Here is a 20,916-nt window from a genome sequence, read left to right as displayed (position 1 = left end):
TTGTCTGACAACCAGTTACTTCCAATGGGACAACGAATTCTATGAACGGATGGATGGGGTGGCCATGGGGAGCCCACTAGCCCAGTTATAGCAAACTTCTACATGGAACATTTTGAAAAAACAGCTCTAGAATCAGCACCCCACAAACCTAGTGTATGGTTCCGGTTTGTGGATGATACATTTATCATTTGGAGCCATGGGGAGGAAGAATTGATGGGGTTTTTGAATCATCTCAACAACATCCACCTGAACATATAATTCACAATGGAGAAAGAAATCGAGGGAAAACTCCCATTCCTGGATACCTTGGTCATCCGCAAAGCAAACTTTGTTAGGTCACAAGGTCTACAGGAAACCAACTCACACTGATCGGTACTTACACAAAAACTCCAATCACCACCCCCGACAGAAAAGAGGCATAATGAAAACATTAGTGGATCGTGCAAGACGGATATGTGAGCCGCACTTTCTCAATGAGGAAATTAATCATCTAAACCACGCACTTCAGGCAAATGGCTACTCCAGAAATGAAATCCGAAGAGCAATCAAACCCAGGATGAATCAAACAACCAAGGAAAAACAGTCTCCTACAGGAAAAGTGTTTTTGCCATATATCAAAGGAATTACTGATCAGATGGAAAAGCTTATGAAAAAGCATAACCTTCAAGCAGTATTCAGACCCACCCGGAAAATACAACAGATGCTACGATCAGCAAAAGACAGTAGAGACCCCCTCACCTCTGCAGGAGTATACCGTATACCCTGCAGCTGTGGACAAGTTTACATCGGGACCACAAAGCGTAGCATCCAGACAAGAATAAAAGAACATGAAAGACACTGCAGACTTGGACAACCTGAAAAATCAGCAGTGGCTGAACATAGCCTAACGCAAACAGGGCACAGTATCTTATTCCAGGACACCAAAATACTGGACAACACTTCCAACTACTTTGTCAGACTGCACAGGGAAGCCATTGAAATTCACAAGCATAAGCAAAACTTCAACAGGAAAGAAGAAACCTTAAGAATGAACAGAGCATGGTTTCCAGTTCTGAAAAACACCAGGCTAACAAAACATTCTATCCCCGACAATAGCCCTGCAGAGAAGATTAGCACATCAAGCACCAATCCATATGCAAAAGAACCTCCTCAGGATACAGTGAAGCCTCCCGCCATTAGCATTCCACACCCTGGGAAACTCTTACAGAATGACTCAGCTCAACCCCACCCCTCCTGAGTAGATACAAATGACCTACATCTTTTCCACACTGTGACACTGAGAGATCTCTGTCTTTTGGTGCTACACCTCTGAAGATGCCAGCCACAGCTGCTGGCGAAACGTCAGGAACTACAATGCCAAGACCACGGCAATACAGCCCGGAAAACCCACAACAACCACAAATTATTTTATTTATTTATTTTAATTTATACCCATCTGTTACAACCTTTACTTTCTTTAGTGTAGATTTTTCTTTTAATCTATCCCTTAACCCTCTGGGTAGTCTGCTGCCACCAGGAATATTTTATTCCAAGATATTTTATTTACATTTTCCCTTTGGTAACATTCCCAAAGCGTCAAGCTCCTTCGTGGTTCTATGTTGCCCTGAGGATAGGAATGGAATATAGCAATGACAGCTACGCTGGGATATAACAAAACAAAACAAACTTTTGTTTAGTTAAGAAGCGTATTGGTTTCATAAAAGTGGTTCTCGGTTCTTAAAGTTACTTCATTTACTCTCATTCACACAGATCTCATCCAAGGCTTCACACACAGTTAGCCTCTTTCTCTAACTCAATATTTGTCTCACAGAAATGCTTAAAACTCCTCAGGCAGCACACAGCTAGCCTCTCTTTCTCTGACTCTCATTCACAGAAAATGGAGTAGCCATTTTCTTGAAGTGCGTGTTTTAGATGATTAATTTCCTCGCTGAGAAAGTGCGGTTCACATATTCATCTTGCAAGGATTGGAGTTTTTGTGCAAGTCCAAAATCACCACCCTCGACAGAAATCATCTAAGGAAAAACAGTCTCCCACAGCAAAAGTGTTTTTGCCAAATATCAAAGGAATCACTGATCAGTTGGGAAAGCTTATGAAAAAGCACAACCTACAAACAGTATTCACCCACCAGAAAAATACAACAGATGCTACAATCAGCAACAGACGGTAGACCCTCTCACCTCTGCAGGAGTATACTGCATACCCTGCAGCTGTGGACAAGTTTACGTCGGGACCACAAAGCGTAGCATCCAGACAAGAATAAAAGAACATGAAAGACACTGCAGACTTGGCCAACCTGAAAAATCAGCAGTGGCTGAACATAGCCTAACTCAAACAGGACACAGTATCTTATTCCACGATGCTAAAATACTAGACAACACATCCAAATACTTTGTCAAATTGCACAGAGAAGCCATTGGAATTCATAAGCATAAGCACAATTTCAACAGGAAAGAAGAGACTTTAAGAATGAATAGGGCATGGGTTTCCAGTCCTGAAAAACACCAGACTAACAAAATACTCTACATCTTACAATAGCCCTGCAGATAAGATTAGCATATCAAGCACCAATCCATATGCAAAAGAACCTCCTCAGGATACAGTGAAGCTTCCCCCCATTAGAATTTCACACCCTGGGAAACTCTTACAGGGTGATTCAGCCCAAACCCACCTCCCTGAGTAGATAAAAATTACTTGCTAACATCTTCTCCACACATTGAAAAAGAGATCTCTGTCTTTCAGTGCTACACCTCTGAAGATGCCAGTCACAGCTGCTGGCAAAACGTCAGGAACTACAATGCCAAGATCACGGCCATACAGCCCGGAAAATCAACAACTAAGTCTTCTAGTTTGAACATTGCTTTGTTCTGGTTGGGCACTCTTGAGGGTGCTGGTGGAATACCTGCAACTACATGCCATTCTATGCTGTGGACTTGCCTACCAGGATGTGTGTCAGTCTAGGACACTTTCAGACTTTGGAGTTCTACCTGAACTTTTTTTCTTTGTCTGACAAGATTACATCTGTGTCAGAGGACGAAAGGCTGAATTTTATGATGTTCTTTTCTGTTTTGCACACAGAGTGGTAAGCTGCAGTACCACAGTTCAATCTCTGCTCGTGACCTGAGTTCGATCCTGGTGGAAGCCAGGTTCAGGTAGCTGGCTCAAGGTTGACTCAGCCTTCCATCCTTCCAAGGTTGGTAAAATGGGTACCCAGTTTCCTGGGGGTAAAGCGTAGATGACTGGGGAAGGCAATGGCAAACCACCCCGTAAAAAGTCTGCCAAGAAAACGTCGTAATGCGACGTTCTCCCATGGGTCAGTAATGACTTGGCACTTGCACAGGGGACTACCTTTACGTTTACCTTAATCAAATGCATGCTTCTTAATAAACTTTTTTAATGATACTCTGTGGTATTACTTCGGTTTTGGGCCTTCAATCTAAATCCAGTATTTTGGCCTATTTGGCTACAGCTACCAAGTTTTTGTGGACCTTAATCTGCAGACATCCTACCTTGCAGGGCTGACACCTTGATTAACATTGTAAAAGGCTGGAGACTTTGCTCCTCAGTCCCTCAGCTGAGGATTAGCTGACAAAAACAGACCCCTGCATGGTCATTCACAGAGAGTAATAGACAGCAAGTAGGCAGAGAAGATTTATAAACACTATGCTGTAGATGGCCACATTAGTGTGATTACAATTCTTTAAGGAATAGATCAAACAGCTCCTTTACAGACTAATTTCAATATAGGATAAAATTCCACAGGTTACACTACAACTAAACATTATCAGCAGAGTACAGCCAAAATGTAGCACTTCAGGTCCCACTGATTTCAATAGAAGAATTAACTGTGAGCTGCACACTTCCACCAATCATATGTAAAACAACTTTGGTTGGATCAGGTTCTATGTTTATAAAAGTTGGAACTCATCCTACCTATCATTTATCTACCTTACATTTTACACATCTTTCCCCCAGGGAACTCAGGATAGCATATATGATCTCCCCTGCTCCATTTTATCATCATATCCACACTGTGAGATAGATTTGCCTGAGAGACAAAGTGACTGCCAAGCAGGGGTGTTCATTTTAAAAAAAAAACCTGGGTTATCCAGATTTGGGTTTTAGGGATCCCAAAAAATCCAGGATCCCTGAAATCCAGGTAAAATTCTCTAATCTGATTTAGTAAGATTAAAGAATCCTGGATTAATTGGATCATTATTTCCTATGAGGAAAAGTATTCAGGGTATTGGGAAGGTACTTCCCAAGCAAATTCCTCCAAATTTGCAGAGAGTTTACTCCTGACTGTTCACTAAAGACCTCCCCCCTGCCCAAGTTTCAGGAAGATTGGACCATGGGATGCACTTCTATCATCCTCGGAACAAGCTGCCTTCAGCCACTCTCCATGGTTTCCTATGGTGGGAAAGTTTCCAAGCTGACTCTCAAGCAGAAACACACAGGAGCAAGGCTGCCACTGGCCAAAGGCACACTACCAAATGCAAGCTCAACCCAAAGAAAGTTCAACAGAAACAAACTGAACCAAGGGAATGGAATCCCACAAACTCGAGCCAAAGTGAAGGGGACCAATATCAAACCAGAGAATCACATCAAACGAGTGAATTCCATCAAAGCCAAATGGAAGCAAGGGACACTGCTGTAACTTAATCCAATATAACTAGCTTCATTCACAGAAGCCGTACAGAACCCAGGGCCAGTCAGGGAACACCACATAACCAAGTAGGTACATAGCCGCTCAGCAGCAGAAACACCAACCACAGGGCAATGGCAAAGAAGCATATCTAAGTAACTGAGTATAAAATGGATCCCTCTTGTGAAATGGAAGTGAAAGGAAGGGATAATTTTGAGAAACTCAAGTTCTCTACTCTCCGCAGTCTGCTCTGCTGCCTACAGTGCTGCCCTCAGAGGAGCTTCAAGACAAAGCTGAGGCGGAGAGGGCAATGCGCACGCGCTAGCGTTTGGACGCCTTGTCTCCACTCTCCCGAGGACATCCAAGTTAACAGCTTTAAAAGAATGTAAACTGCTGATTGAAACTGCTGAAACTGATTTACGAGACATCTGGCACAACAAGAAGAAGCTTGGTGAAAGAATAGGTGAGAGGATAACAGAACTTGTTTAGTTTTAAAAGGGAGGGAGGACGAGCTGAGACAGAGATAACATGGCGGCTACTGTGAAAGGCTTATCAGAACAACTGGCACAATTTCAAGCACTAATGCTTGACTCCCAGACCAAAATACAAACTTCTTTAACCGAGCTAACAGCAGAAATGAGAAATTTGGGCTCAGAGGTTAAATTGGTGGCAGGAATTGCATCGGAAGCCAAGGCTCTTGCGCAACAGAACAAAGTGGAGATTGATTCATTGAAAAAACAATACATAGACTTATCGGACCGTAATAGGAGGGGGAACATTATTTTCTTTGGTATTTCTGAAGAAGTTAAAGCATGTGATTTAGAGCGGACCCTGGTGGAATGGTTATCACAACAGGAGCTGGAAACAGAAGAAGAAGAGATTGAACGTGCCCACAGACTCCAAACAAGAAGAATGGGGGGGAACCGCGCCCGGTGATAATGAAGCTTGTGAGGGAGAAGTTACAGCAGAGGATATTCAAAACACTGAAGAAAAATAAAGAGCTGACATTTAAAGGCAGAAGGGTTTATGTGAAGGAAGATTTTTGCAAAGAAATGCTTTATCAAAGGACTCAAATGAAACCTTTTGCACAGAAACTTAACCAAAGCAACATTAAATTCAGCTGGGCGTACCCAGCATCCCTGGTTATTTACCAAGAGGGGAGGAGGCTTTGTGCAAGGAACCCTGAAGAGGCACGGGACCTATTAGAAACTTTGGGAGTAGGTGTGAGGAATACTGAGTCAATCCCGATGGATGAAACGCATCAACCTCGGCCACAGCAACTGGACTCTGAGGAAGGTCCACCTAACCGTCAGGACAAGAGGCCAAGACTGTCTCGAGACTGAGACATATTAAGGGAAGTATACAAACGAAATTAAAATAGTATTAAAATGGTTATTAATATAACTCGGGGAGTGGAGGGTGCGCTTACCCCAGATGTGTAGAGAAGGAATGAGTACTCATCCCCAGCTCATGGCTCAACACAAGGGAAGGGGAGGGGGAGGGAGGGGGAAGGGAAGGGACACTGGGTATATAAAGGGGAATATCAAACTAAATATCGGGCCAGGGGAACAAAGGGAAGGTAAATCTGAGTTTGAAAATGGATAAAACGCTACAGGTGCTGACACTGAACGTCAATGGTCTGGGTTCGGATTTTAAAAGGTATAAACTTCTTAGATTTCTTAAACAACAGAATATAGATATAGCATGGCTCCAGGAAACACATAAAGCAAAGAAAGATAAAAGACCTTTATTCAGAGACCCTAATTGGGGGATCTTGGCAGAGGCGCGTGGATCATCAAAATCAAGAGGTGTGGCAATTCTGGCCCACAAGAGGAATGATATAAGAGTAATAGAAGTGATAAGAGATGCTGAAGGGAGGTTCATAATGGTTAAATGCCTGGTTGAAAATAGATTAACAACATTGATAAACATATATGCTCCAAATACGGGACAGAAAACCTTTTTATTAAAGATATTAAAAAAAGCACGTAGCTTCTCTGAAGGAGAGGTAATTTTGGCGGGAGATTTAAATAAGGATTTTAATAAAGATAACAATTAATTGGAAACAATGGGATCTGACTGAAGTACACAAAGTTCTTAACCTAGTGCCCAAACCCACATATTTCTCAAGTAGACATAAAACTACCTCGTGCTTAGACTATGTACTTATAAATAGAATGAGTACCTGGGAGGTAAAAAGAGTAACCACCCATCCAACATGGATTTCAGACCACGCCCTGGTAAGTGTAGAAATAATACTAATGCATAAACAAGTTAGAAGACCATGGAGATACAACAACATGATTATGGCTAGGGAGGAGGACAAGCGATATATTACGGATCAAATAAAGCTATACTTCAAAGAGAATAGGGGAACGGTGGAGACAAATACACTATGGGATGTGGCTAAGGCGGTAATTAGAGGGCAATGTATTATGAAAGAAAAGGAGATAAGGAAAAAATGGCATGCCGATAGGGAAGGGAAACTACAGGAATTAAGTAAGTTGCAAGAGGACCAAATAAAGAAATTTTGCCCCAATAGACATAAATTAATTAGGGAACTGCGGAAAAAACTGGATGTTCTTGACTCCATGGCATTATGGAAAAAGCAGGTTATGGTAAAAAATGAATACCAGAGAAATACACTTAATTCAGCCAAGAGATTAGCAAATTACCTGAGAAGGGAAAAGGAGAGACAAAAGGTGAGGAGTATTAAGATAAATAAAAAGGTGACACAGAATCCAGAGGAGATAAAAGGAGCATTTGAGAAATTTTATAAAAGTTTGTATGAGGAAAAAGAGGTGAAGGAATTTGAGGAAGAGATAGGGACAGTATTAACGGAAACTGAACGAAGGAGGCTAGAGGAGGATGTGACGTGTCAAGAGATTGAGCAGGCGATAGGTAGCTTAAAGACAGGTAGATCTCCAGGGTTAGATGGTTTTTCAGCTGAATTTTATAGGGAAATGAAAGAGGTATTGATCCCTGAATTACAAGAAGTATTTAATAATATACTAAAAGGAGGAAAGGCCCCGGATATCTGGAGGAAAGCAGAAATAACGGTGATTTTGAAACCTAAGAGGGACCCCCAAGAAGTGGGTTCATATAGACCGATTAGCCTGCTGAATCAGGATTATAAACTCTTTGCCAAAATATTGGCAAATAGACTTAAGAATATTATTCGGAAAGTGATAAAAGAGGATCAATACGGTTTTATGGAGGGTAGAAACATTGCACACCCGGTAAGAAATTTAATCAATGTCTTGTGTCATAGTAAATTTAGGAAACTGGCTTTATTAAAATTAGATGTTTATAAAGCTTTTGATACACTGTCATATCAATTTTTATGGACAGTTATGGCCAAATATGGAATTAGTCAATCAATTATACAAGTATTCCAGGAAATATATAGAGAAGGCACAGCGGTAGTTAGACTCAATGGGGAACATACCTCACAATTCTCAATTCAGAGAGGAGTTAGGCAAGGATGTCCGCTTTCCCCGTTCCTCTTCATAATGGCTATAGAACAACTAGCTCAACGCATTAGGAACTCTGGGAGGATAGAGGGATGTCAAATAGGCAAGGAAGAAATTAAATTAAATTTATTTGCAGATGACCTGATCATAGTTATATCTAATCTGAAAGAAGGAGTCAAAGAGACAAAAATCATATTAGAAGACTTTGAGTTAAACTCAGGATTAAAAGTTAATATGGCAAAATCAAAGATAATGTATATTAATGTGAGGATGGAAGAAAGGAAAGTGATACATAAATGGACAGGAATAGGTTTAGGGGTCAAGAAATTCAGATATTTAGGGATAGATATAGTTAAAAATGTTAATAAGATGGTAGAGAGGAATTATAGTCGGACGTGGAACACAATATTGAAAGAAATGAGGAGGTGGGGCAAGAAGACATTAAACATAACAGCTAGGATTAATATAGTGAAAATGTTCTGGACCCCAAAGTTATTATATTTGTTTCAAACGATACCTTTAGAAATCAATAGACAAAAAATTAACAGTTGGAATGCGAGAATAAAAGAATGGGTCTTTGGCAGTAAAAAAAAGTAGGGTTTCTAGATATTTCATATATGCTCATAGATCTGACATGGGATGGGGTGTCCCAGAACTGGGAAATTATTATGAAGCATTTCAAATAAAAACATTAATGGAAATAGGGGAGAGAAGTGAACAAAAATGGGTTAGAATCGAGAATGAGGCAAATAAAGGGGTTGGAAGATTTGGAGTATTTACAGGAGGAAAGTTTAAATACAGTATGTTAGAACCGGGACCGAGAAAAACAGCATTAATGATTTGGAGGAAATGGCAACCGAAATGGTTAAAGGGAGTATCTAAACAAGTATTATTAGAGGCATTGGATGAGGAGGAGGAAGATGAGAAATGGTGGAGATTACTTAAACAGAAAGGGTACACTAGATTGCAAGATATACTATGTGGGCAGTCACTTAAACCATTACAAACATTACATGATGAAATAGGAAGGCAATATTGGTTGAAGCAAATAGGTCTACATAATAGACTTAAAAAGATAATCGAAAATAGGACTCTGACGGTGGGGGAACCAATGGAGGAGTTATTAAAGGTGATAATAAACACAAAAAGAGGATTAGCAGGCAAGATATATAGAAGGATGATGTCTGATAAAGATCGGACAAGAACCCTCCTTCAGGGGAAGTGGAGCGTAGAAATTAGTCTAGCGGATAGAAGGGTTGACAGAATTATAAAAGGTATACAGGAGATAAAAGTGCATAAATTCAGAGAGCTGGAATTGAAATTCTACACGAAGTGATATAGAACCCCGGCTATATTAGCTAATATGTTCTCAAGACTAAGCTCAAACTGTTGGCACTGCAGAAACGGGAAAGGATGGTACTCCCATATGTGGTGGGAGTGTGCAGAAGTTAAAGCTTTTTGGGAGAAGGTAACAGAGCAACTTTATAAGTTCTTCGCAATAAGACCAAAGATAGACCTAGAATTGATGTTAGGTAGTACTTTAGGTCATAAAGATATCAGAAAAGAAGGACAGGACTTATTTAAAGCAATGGTGCTAGCCGGTAAAGCAGTAATAGCATTTGGTTGGAAAGACAAAACTAAGTGGACGGAACTAAACTTGCAGGATTATTTATTTGAATACATTCAATCAGACATTATAGCCATAATTAATCAGGATAAGTCATGGGAATTAAGAATAGGAAAGATTAAGGAAAAATGGCATTTATATTTAAAATGGGTCATGGAGGGTCAACAACGGGACGTTCGGTGGAAGCTCCTAAGTTTGTGCCCCTGGCTAGAAAGGATGAGTAGCTAAAGGGAGGGCGGGAGGGATAAGGGTATGGAAATACAGATGAATAACTTGAATGGGAAATAGTCATCCAAAATACACTAAAACTCTCAACCCTCCCCGGCTATAGGATACAATACCTTCGGCGATGAATTAAGTGAGGAGGAAGAGGAAGGAGAATCAAAGAGGAATAGAAGAAGGAGAGGACTCAGAGACTAACTCCTCTTATCCGGATGTGAAGAAACAAGATAAATAGAAGAATGATTCTTACAAGGGACTTCTGCTGAAGATATAGAAACTGTATATGAACTTATGGAGAGAGGTTGGAGGGCAATGGGTATATATGTACGGGAATAAGGATGTTTTGAAGGAAATGCACAAAAAATATACAATAAAAAAAAAAGACAAAGCTGCGGCTGCATCATCCTTCATCATTGGACACTCTGTTCCTTCCCACCCCTGCAATGACAGAAGTTATTTAACAATACAATATTTTATGACCAGAACCACTGCCTGGCCTAACGAGCAGTCCCTCTCCCTGAGCCAGGTCCGTATCATAGTTACAACACCCGCACTCCAAGAGTGACTGTTCCAAGGAGTAGCCGGCAGCATTTCACCACATCTGGAGAGCCAATGCAGTTTCCAGTTACAACTTAGGGATCACAACAGACACAGTAGACACAGGAGCCTTATGGCATTACCTACATCTATCAGTTTAGCTACCCCCAAGTAGCGTGATGGTATAGTTAAGTTACTCCAAAATTAATTAAAACTTTTCAGTGTCTTTGAAGAGGAAGAAGAACTGCAACACCGAATTCTAATTCTGGAGAAACTAAATGACGATGTATTGTCGAAGGCTTTCACGGCCGGAGAACGATGGTTATTGTGGGTTTTCCGGGCTGTATTGCCGTGGACTTGGCATTGTAGTTCCTGACGTTTCACCAGCAGCTGTGGCTGGCATCTTCAGAGGTGTAGCACCAAAAGACAGAGATCTCTCAGTGACACTGAGAGATCTCTGTCTTTTGGTGCTAGACCTCTGAAGATGCCAGCCACAGCTGCTGGCGAAACGTCAGGAACTACAATGCCAAGACCACGGCAATACAGCCCGGAAAACCCACAACTACCATCAAACTAAATGACCTTGCAAAGCAGTGGCTACAGAAATTCAATGAAATTAAAAATCTTCCACAGTCTGTAATAGAAAATGTTTGAGGGAAAATTTTTATATTTGAATCATACAGATTGGGTATGCACACAAAAGTTGCCAATATTGACACATTGTCTGTAGTGACTCCTGCACCTCATTTTATGAAAAACTCAAACTGCAAGAAGAAATAGAAGACTTAGGGGCTGGTGAAGAAGCATTTGCTTCCATCAAAATTCTTAATAGAACAGATTGATATCTTGTTTGCCTGACTAGTGCTACAAACTGTTATTGAAGAACTTTGAGATGATAGTCTACTTAAAATATAAGCACCAGATATATACAAAGTCTTGTTGCAGGATAACCAATGAAATTCTCCATCTAGTACCAAACATGGACAATTTCAGGTTAACACAGGTTAATTTCAGGTTAACACAGAGGTTAACACAACATCTATTCCAATATAGTATATTTCCTTGTTGGAGTTTCTGGGCTATACTTATAACAAAAAATTGTCAGTTTTATCCAAATTCACTAGCATCAACTCTTGTACATATATTTTTCTTGGTATTTTTAAGTGGTATGTCTCTTTAAATACAGTAACATTTTACACAAGAACAGCACAACAGCATTCTCTAACTTCATTTTGGGTGTTTCAGTGTGTTTGCCTCTGCTTGTTTGTGGCATTTGCATGGTATAACCAAATTCCCTACTCTCCCTAACATCTCTCTCTGAATCTCCCTGTTTCAGTGACAAAAAGAGCAACAGTTCTGCTTAATTTGTTGCATAGATTTGTGACAAGGACAAAGAGTGTCCTGGCTGGGTTGCTGGTTTTATTTGGGGGGGGGGTCAAATTGTGGTGTGCATTTTATGATGTGCCAACTGTATCAAGTATCCCTCCTACTGGTTTTCTAACTAAATGTTAAGTATTGAGAAGAGCATTTTTCCGTACCTCCCCAGCACAGACTAACAGAGGATGCAGGCAAAGCTGTGCACTCACTCTGAAAGTCCAGAGCTTGGCAACTGAACAGCAGCAACTTGTTCTTCAGGAAAAACAGCAGTTCAATACTCAAGGGGAGCAGGCAAGTGCAATGAGGGCTGACAATGTCACCTGCATGGGAAAAGACACACTTGCTCTGCATGCTTGTCGGAGAGCATGAGAGGAGCTTCATGAGAGAGGGCCAGCCAGACCACCGAATTCTCGGCCCATTAGCTCAGAGGGCAGGTGGAAAGTAACTTGCAGGATTCTGACAGTTCCCAACTATTACCTCCAATGAAACCTGGCTCACGCGTCTCACGTTCCCAGAGGGGCCGAGCGTACCCTAGATGGCCTCCATCTCCAGGGAGGCTGTGCAGAGAACCTGCTGAGAAGTGATGGTGCAGGGAACAGATGACCTGGTCCTCCCCTCTGTCTCATCTGTTGGCAGGGTTCTGCATATGCCACACCCACTGAGAGAGCTCTTCTCTCAAGCTGGTGATATTCCAAGCCCACTCGGTGATGCGGCCCTCGATATACAAGTTGCACATGGTTGCCAACATGTTCATCTCCTTCTCAGTGAGAGGCTGCGGCTGATGTGTACTATGGGAACAAGGTCTGCACTCCTTGCAGCTGGGTCCAGGAAGGAGGTTGGAACAGCAGAAAAAATATATATCAAATCATTAAAAATAACTAAAGGAGACCATCTTCCTTTGAAGTGTCTAGACTAGAGAAATGATCAGACCCAGGGTCACTGTGTCAGACAAAACCACGGTGGTGAAGTCTTTAAGGGGCCTAAGAACCTCCACCATCTAGGAGCTGGTCAGCCAGTCCCCTTGGCTTAATTAACTCTCCCCCATCCAAAGACTGTTCTCCAAAAGCCTTCAGTTCCACCAAATGGTTGGGTATGGCAGGGGTAGAATTCCAGCGTGTGGCAACATCACCGATTAGGTGATGTTCCAGTACAACTGACCTGATCTGCTTCTGGCACAGTTGGTTGGTTCCTTTCATGCTACGCAAGAAGTGACCAGTGAGGTGCTAGCATCTCCAGAGGAGATACTGGAACTCACACGTCAGAGTCCAGTCCAGATTCCTCAAAGCATCATTCACCAGGAGGTGAAGTTTGTGGGCCATGCAGCAAATGTGCTTGATGCCCACTTGCACTGCCACTGCCTTGATGTCTGCACCATCAGTCAGTTTACCCCCTCCAGTAATTGCCTCCTGACTGCAGCAGTGTTGTAGTTCACTATGCGTGCCTCATCGAGAACCCTGGTGTGGAACCAAGTCTTGCAGCAGCCAGCCAAGCAGCCCCCCATCTCACCTGCCTGATGCCTCCATTGGGTTGCCACCAGTGTGCAATCAGCAAGAGGTATGTATGCTGCAACTGAGGGCAGGTCCAGATGTTCAATGTGAAGTGCACACTTCTCTCAGTAGCAGAGAACTGCGCCTGCAGTTGTATCCAACAAAGTAATCAGCAGAAAGAGGTGTGGTAGTTTACTACATTACTCTTCCTAGCAGCTCTTTCTGACCCCAGAAAAGTTGATCCCCATGGTCATGGGACCACCTTTGCCTAATGGTCACACAGGTCACAGGGCCGCAACAAGAAGGGGAAAGGGCGCAAACTTATTTCTTCTGCAAGTGAAGGTCTGCTGACAGAAGATGGAGGAAAGGAAAATCACCCCTCCTCACTCCAATCCTAAGTCACTTGCCATTTAGTCTACATGGTTCCTCCAAATTGAATGAATTGCTGGACTGGAAGAAAATACAACAAAAATTCACATCTGCCTGAGCCTTCCACTGACAGATTGCAGAATCTAACCTGTTATTTTATTTATTTACAAAATGTATACCCACCTGTATGCCCTCACCAGTCACCAAAGCAGCTAACAAACTGAAAATATACATTAATAAAAACATGTCTTAATTCTATTAAAACCAAACCAAATCATCACTGAAACAAAACCAAAGCTAAAAAACATGCCAAAACATAAGAACAGCAATTAAAGCATAAGGAAGGAACGAGGGATCACTGGGGAAATGTCAGACGGGGGGGGGGGGGGAACTGTCTACCCACTGGTGGAAGATTGCTGCAGAAGAGGACAGACAAGTCTCCCACAGGAGAAAGTACAGGTTTCAGTAACACAACAGACAATACCCTCTCTCAAGTTGCCAACTACTTAATCTCAGAAGGCAGGGGAACATGAAGCAGGGCCTCAGAAGATGACCATAGTGGTTGGGCAAGGGAGAAAGCAGAGTAGTGTGTTTGAAGATTTTTAGATCACCTTTCTCCAGAAAAGGAAACATGCTGGCAAACAATGATAATTACAAACCAATAACAAGGCTAAGTACTATGAGAAAAGGTTGAAAGAGATGGATATATTTAGCCTGGAAAAGAGGTGACTGAAGGGTGATATGATAGCTCTCTTCATATATTTGAAGGGCTGTCACATAGAGGATGAAGCGGAGTTGTTTTCTGTAGCCCCATGTTGTAATAATATAGATTAAAGCACATTATACTAATCAATACTAAGCTAATACATAGCTTAGTATCGTGGGTGAACTTGTAAACTTTTCATGAACTTATGCATTTTTTAAGAGTGTTAGGTAACTAAAACAGGTGTCCTTTAATCTTTTGACAGCTAATTAAAAATAGTGGACTCCGACTCAAATGCTATGGCCGTGGCTTTCCACCTGCAATATTGCTCCTTTATAATTATTAATGTTTATCTGCCCCCAGCGCAAGTAAAAGAACAAACAGAAAAACTCTGGGCAGGGCTAGAAACATACGATTTTAATGCCCGGAGAGGGGTGGACGATGCTAGCCTATATTCCCAGTTTAAGACTTGTCCTCCTAGCATTTCTATTCAAACTTTACCATATGCTCGTTCTTCAAAAGACCCTAAAGCCAATTATTCAGGATTTCTCCTGACACAAATAGCATTTCAAAACAACTTATGCATATTGAATGGTTCAATTTTGAATGATTACCCTGGCAAATATACCTATTGGTCAGGAGATAGAATGAGTACAATTGATTATATTATGGTTTCAGACACCCTTGTACCATTTACCGAAACCTTTGAGATTGATCCTTACTGTGATAGTGATCACTTACTACTTAATGTGAAGTTAGCTGTTATAATACATAATGCAGATGTAAGGACACAAGGGGAAAGCAAACCGGTCTAAGGTGAGAGATTCTGCTGGATTAGATGGAACACCAACCTAAGTAGGAATGTATCTAAACTCCTGAGCTCAGGGAGACTTAACTCCAAGTTACAAATATTTTATAACTCAGGGGATCTTGATTCCTGCTTTGGAGAATATGACTCTCTGCTTGAGGAATTTCAAAAAATCCTGAAGGGCTCAAACACCAGGAATACAAGGGTAAACCAGAGACCTAATAAATCCTGGTTTGATGATGAATGTAGAAAAGTAAAAAACTCAGTGTTAGCTATTTTAGATATAGGTACGAACCAGGGACAGTAACCTTGGAGGAATTAAAAACTCAAAAATCACAGTATAAACAACTCCTTCAAAGGAAAAAGCAGGAGGCGGTTGTTCTCGCATGGGAACAATTAAATCAGGCGACAAAGAACAACAATTCTACCCTATTCTGGAGATTAATTGCACAACACTCACGCAGTGCTCATAAGACGACAGACACCATAATAGCGCCAGAATTATGGGAAAAACACTACAAAGAGCAGTATAAAAACTTGGCAGGAAATTATCATCAGACAGTAGATCTTAGTACCCTTCCAAAATGGCAGCCAGTGAATCCCACAGAAGTGAAGCATCTTATCGAATCTTTAAAGCCTGGTAAATCACCTGGCATTGATTTGATCCCCCCTGAGCTAATAAAACAAAATATTGACTGGTGGGTTCCTTTCTTGATGGAAATATTCTCAATAATAGACAATACTGGAAGAATCCCAAGGGATTGGGGGGCTGCCGTCATCATTCCTATTCATAAAAAGGGCAGTAAAGATGACCCCTCTAATTACAGACCTATTAGCCTTTTAAGCTCTATAAGTAAGTTATATGCAAAACATCTCCAACGGAAACTTAGGGACTGGATTGAGGAAGGGGGCTGCCTAGCTGATGAACTAGCTGGGTTTAGAAAGGGGCACTCAACACTAAATCAATGTGTGATCTTAGACCACCTGATCACAAAATACTCCTCCAATTCAACAGCATCATTATATGCAGCTTTCATCGACTTAAAATCAGCGTTTGACTCAATTTCTAGAACCATGCTGTGGGAAAAATTAGAAACTACATCAATAGATAGACGCTTATTATTTCTGATTCAGGCCCTACACGAAAATAATACAATATGAGTATGATACAGTCCCCAAGGCCACTTGTCAGATTCAACAGAAGTAGGGCAGGGAGTCAGACAGGGATGTATATTGGCCCCCCCTTCTGTTCAATTTATATATTAATGATATGGTATCCTATTTAAACAAGCCAGACTTCCATCTCCCGAAAGTTGGGAACAGGCATATTCCTGTGCTTCTGTATGCTGATGACATAGTCATACTCTCCAGGAGTCTGAGGAGAGCTTTGCGCTCACTTATGCAGTATTGCCGGGATAACACTCTAGAGCTCAACTATGCTAAAACAAAGATAATGGTCTTTGCCCAGAGACCCAGAACTTACTCATGGAACCTGAACTCAGTCCGCATAGAGCAAGTACGATGCTTTAAGTATCTGGGTGTGGTCTTCCAAGCGACTGGGTTGTGCAACGCACATATTGCCCATGTTGCCTCGAGTGCTCAAAAGTCTGCCGGAGCAATTTAAAAATTCTTCTGGACCAAGGGAGGTAGATGCCTGACAGCTGCGCTCAGGTTATTCTCTGCAAAATCATTAGCCCAATTAACGTATGGAGCTCTGCTTAGTATTAAATCCAACTGTACCCCGATGGAAATAACACAGTCAAAATTTCTGAGAGGTATTTTTCGGGGGGGGGGGGCCTTGTACTACAAATGCTGCAATCCGACTGGACGCAGGCCTGATAACAGTAGAGGTCAGATTATGGACTGCAGCCAGGGTGGATTTGATTTAAATCAAACTGATTTAAATCACAATTTAAATCACTAGTCATTAAGGCTTGATTTAAATCATAGTTTTCTACATAAAGACTAATTCTTGCTGGTATAACTTTAATATACAAGTAGATGCCTGCCTTTCCGATAGGTAAAGGAACTTCATTAAAGTATTCCCAAACTGGGTCTCTTTTACGGCCTGCTGCCATTATAGGGTTTTTCCTCCAAGGAAAGAATGTGATAAACCTCACGTCATACACACAAAAGATCCAAAGACTTGTGCAGTATTGTGCTCAAAAAGTTTCACTTTCATTTTGTACTTTCATTTTGTTTCTTCTTGTGCAGATCTATTCCACTCCAATCAGAAAAATATTGTTTCTATTCACTGAACTTCTTGAAACTTAGCACTGGAGGGGTTGATTCTGTCTTCATAGGTTTGTAGAACAATAGGATTAAGGTCTTTTTCTCAACTCTGTTCATGTTACAACATTTTTGCTGTGAAGAAGAGGCATGTGATCTCTGCTGAGCTGACACAAATTCAGTTTTGAGAACTGCAAAACCAAGCATCTGTGATAATATCTTGTAGGCAGAGAAACTGCCCAATAATTTTACAAAAACCTCTGGAAGAGCATGACATTGTGAATGGATTAATGGAATTTATTTACCAAAAAAATTAAACATATACAGCCTTATTCTACACAATTAAAAACTAATCTTTATTTCATGATGGAATAACCTTTGGATGGTAATATATTTTCCTCAAAAAGCATTTTATTTAAAAAAATCCGATTTAAATAAAAAAAAAATCCGATTTAAATTTAAAAAATCCATTTTTTTTATTTTTTTAAAAAAATCATTGATTTTTACCCACCCTGATTGCAGCAATTCTTCATTGGTTAAAGTTAACTTTTTTCCCTAAAGGGCTTGTAAATCTAATGCTAACTGATCATTGTACACCATCTTGGGCTAGCAAGATGGATAGTAAACTAGCCTCCCATGGCTTATCACAGCAATTATTGCTCAGTATGGGTTATAATCAAGCCAAAAAGGCCATTAAGCAGAGAATAATAGAGGTCGAGAGACAACACGACTTAAACAGATTCAAGGTGTTACTGTTTGAACCTGACCCCATGGTTAGGCTAACCCCTATGCCTTATCTTTTCAATCTTGCCAATCACGAACACAGGAGAACCTTTACGTTAATGCGTTGGGACGCTCTCCCATCAGCTGTACTGGAAGGCAGATACAAAAGAATGCCACTGGAAGAACACCTGTGTCCCTGTGGTGATGGGAAAATAGAAACACTAGAACATGTCATCTTTGACTGTAAAATACACATGCAACTATGAGAAGTTTACATAAGGCCTATACTTTCTGCCCATCCAGGTAGACATAGAGCTTTTCTACTTTCAAAAATGCTCTCAGATAGACCCCAGGATATAACATATAAGGTTGCTAAGTTTGGTTGGATGGCAATAAAGAACAGGAGTTCGTTCACTACCAACTAAAGACAGTTTTGTCTTATGGTTTTATGGTACCTGGTTTTTATGATATGCTGGAATTTAAATTTTAAGTATTTTTAAATATTTTAAATATTTTAAATACTTTAAATATTTTAAGGCAATGTTAGGCAATATTATCTATTATGTTACTGAGGTATCTTTTAATCTGTATTCTCTAGTTTATCTCTGTAACACTGATCATTCCTGTAACTCTTTTGCTGGTCTAGGACCGTAATAATAAAATTGATTTGATATGATTTGTTTCTTTATCAGAGATTGGACCAATAGTGATCTAGTATCTGAACTCTTCCTGTCATTTCTCATGGATTTATGGCTTTGTTTTACGAGTTAGCTATAATGTCATTTTTTGGCTAATCAGAAGGTTATACAATAGAAATTATGAATATTCAATGAAGCATTAAACCAATCATAGTTTGCTTATGCTATTACGTGAAAAGATCTTAGATATTTGTATATGATAAAACATGCTAATCTAGATAATGAGTTACAGTTCTGATTGGAAGAGATCTCATGAAGATTAGGTGAGATTCTTATCTTTGCAATGTAGGCTATGAATATCTTATTCAAAGTTCTTATGAAATGCATTATTTTTAAACTTAAAGAGTTAGTTAGGAAATGTTAGCAAATTTAATTCTGATTGCCTTTCTGTGTTCTATTTTTGTAGGACTTATATTAATAATCATATATATTTTAACTACTTGCTTCATTAAAAAAATAGAGTGTATTTTCAATAAAAGAAATAAACTCTAACAAGTGTCTGAGTACTTTGACAGGTCTTGAATTAATTGCTGAACACTATCCAAAAGAAAAGATAAATCTTTCCTTTGGAGTAGTAGAAGCTTAGTTAAAACACAGCAAGAGAGCCTGTTACACCCAGAAGGTCAGACCAGAAACAATGGGTTAAAACTAAAGCAAAGGAGTTTTCAGCTAAAGGTTAAGAAGAACTTCCTGACAGAATGGGTCCTTAGAGGAATCAGAGTTGGAAGGGGCCTTACTGGTCATCTAGTGCAACCCCTTGCCCAATGCAGGAACAGCTTAAAGCATCCACAACAAGTATTTGTCTAGCCACTCCTTGAAGACTGCCAATGATAGGGAACCTACCACATCCTTAGGTAGCCAATTCCACTGCTGAATTACTCTTAATGTGAAGTAAGTGGTTAAGAGTTTCCTGGATAAGGTGAATACTTCGTCACGCATCTGACGAAGAGAACTGTGATTCTTGAAAGTTTATGCTACAATAAAGTTGGTTAGTCTTAAAGGTGCTACTGGACTCTTTTTGATCTTAATGTGAAGAACTTTTTCCTAATGTGCAGCCAGTATTGTTTCAAGTCCTATCTTTTGTTGTCAACAGGGACAGCTCCTTTCTCTCCCTTAAGTGGCAGCTTTTTAAATACATCAAGAGAGCAATCACATCTTCTCTCAACCTCCTCTTCTCCAAACTGAGCATTCCCAAGTCCCTCAGTCTTTCCTCATGGGTTTCCAGGCCCCTAATCATCTCCTCTGCACTCGTTCCAATTTCTCCACATCCTTTTTGAAGCGAGGACTCCAGAATTGCACACAACACTGCAGGTGGGGCCTGACCTACGAAGTATATATTGGGAAAATGACATCCTGTGATTTCGATGTTATGCCTTTGTTGATATACCCAAAGATTCTGTTCACCTTTTTTGCTGCAGCATCACACTGACTGTTCATATTTAGCTTCCTATCCACCCCTATGCCAAGATCTTGTCCACACATACTGCTACCCAGAAGAGCATCCCTCATCCAGAACATTTGCATTTTTGTTACAAAGGTGAAGAACCTGACATTTATCCATGTTAAACTGCATCGTATTCAAATCTGCCCACTTTCCCAGTGTGTTCAGATCTTCCAGTTCGGTGTTCTCTGCAAATTTAATGAGTAATCCCTTCACACCCTTGTCCAGATCATTTATAAATATATTGATAAGCACCGGATCCTGAATCAAGCCTTGTGGCACTCCAATGGACATGTCCCTCCTATCAAGCATGATGCCATTGACAATTTCTCATTGGGTGTAGTTATTCGGTGGGTTCCTGATACATCTAGGGCCCGGCGGGATTTGTTATCTTTCTGCCGGGCATGCAAGACAGAGATGTTCCACCGGGCATTTGGTGGGGACTAGGCTGTCCTCTTGTTGACCATACCATTGAAGAACGTCCACCACCCATGCAGGAGCTCACAAAAGTCTGATGCAGGGCATTTTGTAAGACCTAGACCCTGAATTTTAATATTTATATCCGAAACTGATAAATTTT

At 40.7% G+C, this 20,916-nt stretch overlaps 1 protein-coding gene and 1 pseudogene across 2 annotated transcripts in view; one reads left to right on the top strand and one right to left on the bottom strand.

Annotated features, from left to right (window-relative positions):
• CCSER2 (coiled-coil serine rich protein 2) overlaps positions 1-20,916 on the bottom strand; it is a 356,652-nt gene that overhangs the window by 313,838 nt on the left and 21,898 nt on the right. The gene's annotated exons all lie outside the window — the stretch shown is intronic.
• Positions 10,577-20,916, top strand: part of LOC129344477 (poly(A) polymerase alpha-like) — a 32,237-nt pseudogene continuing 21,897 nt past the window's right edge.

Source organism: Eublepharis macularius, chromosome 17, assembly GCF_028583425.1.
Source record: "Eublepharis macularius isolate TG4126 chromosome 17, MPM_Emac_v1.0, whole genome shotgun sequence".
NCBI lineage: Eukaryota > Metazoa > Chordata > Lepidosauria > Squamata > Eublepharidae > Eublepharis > Eublepharis macularius.
Note: the sequence above shows the minus strand (reverse complement) of the source record. Positions and strands in the feature narration are given on the sequence as shown.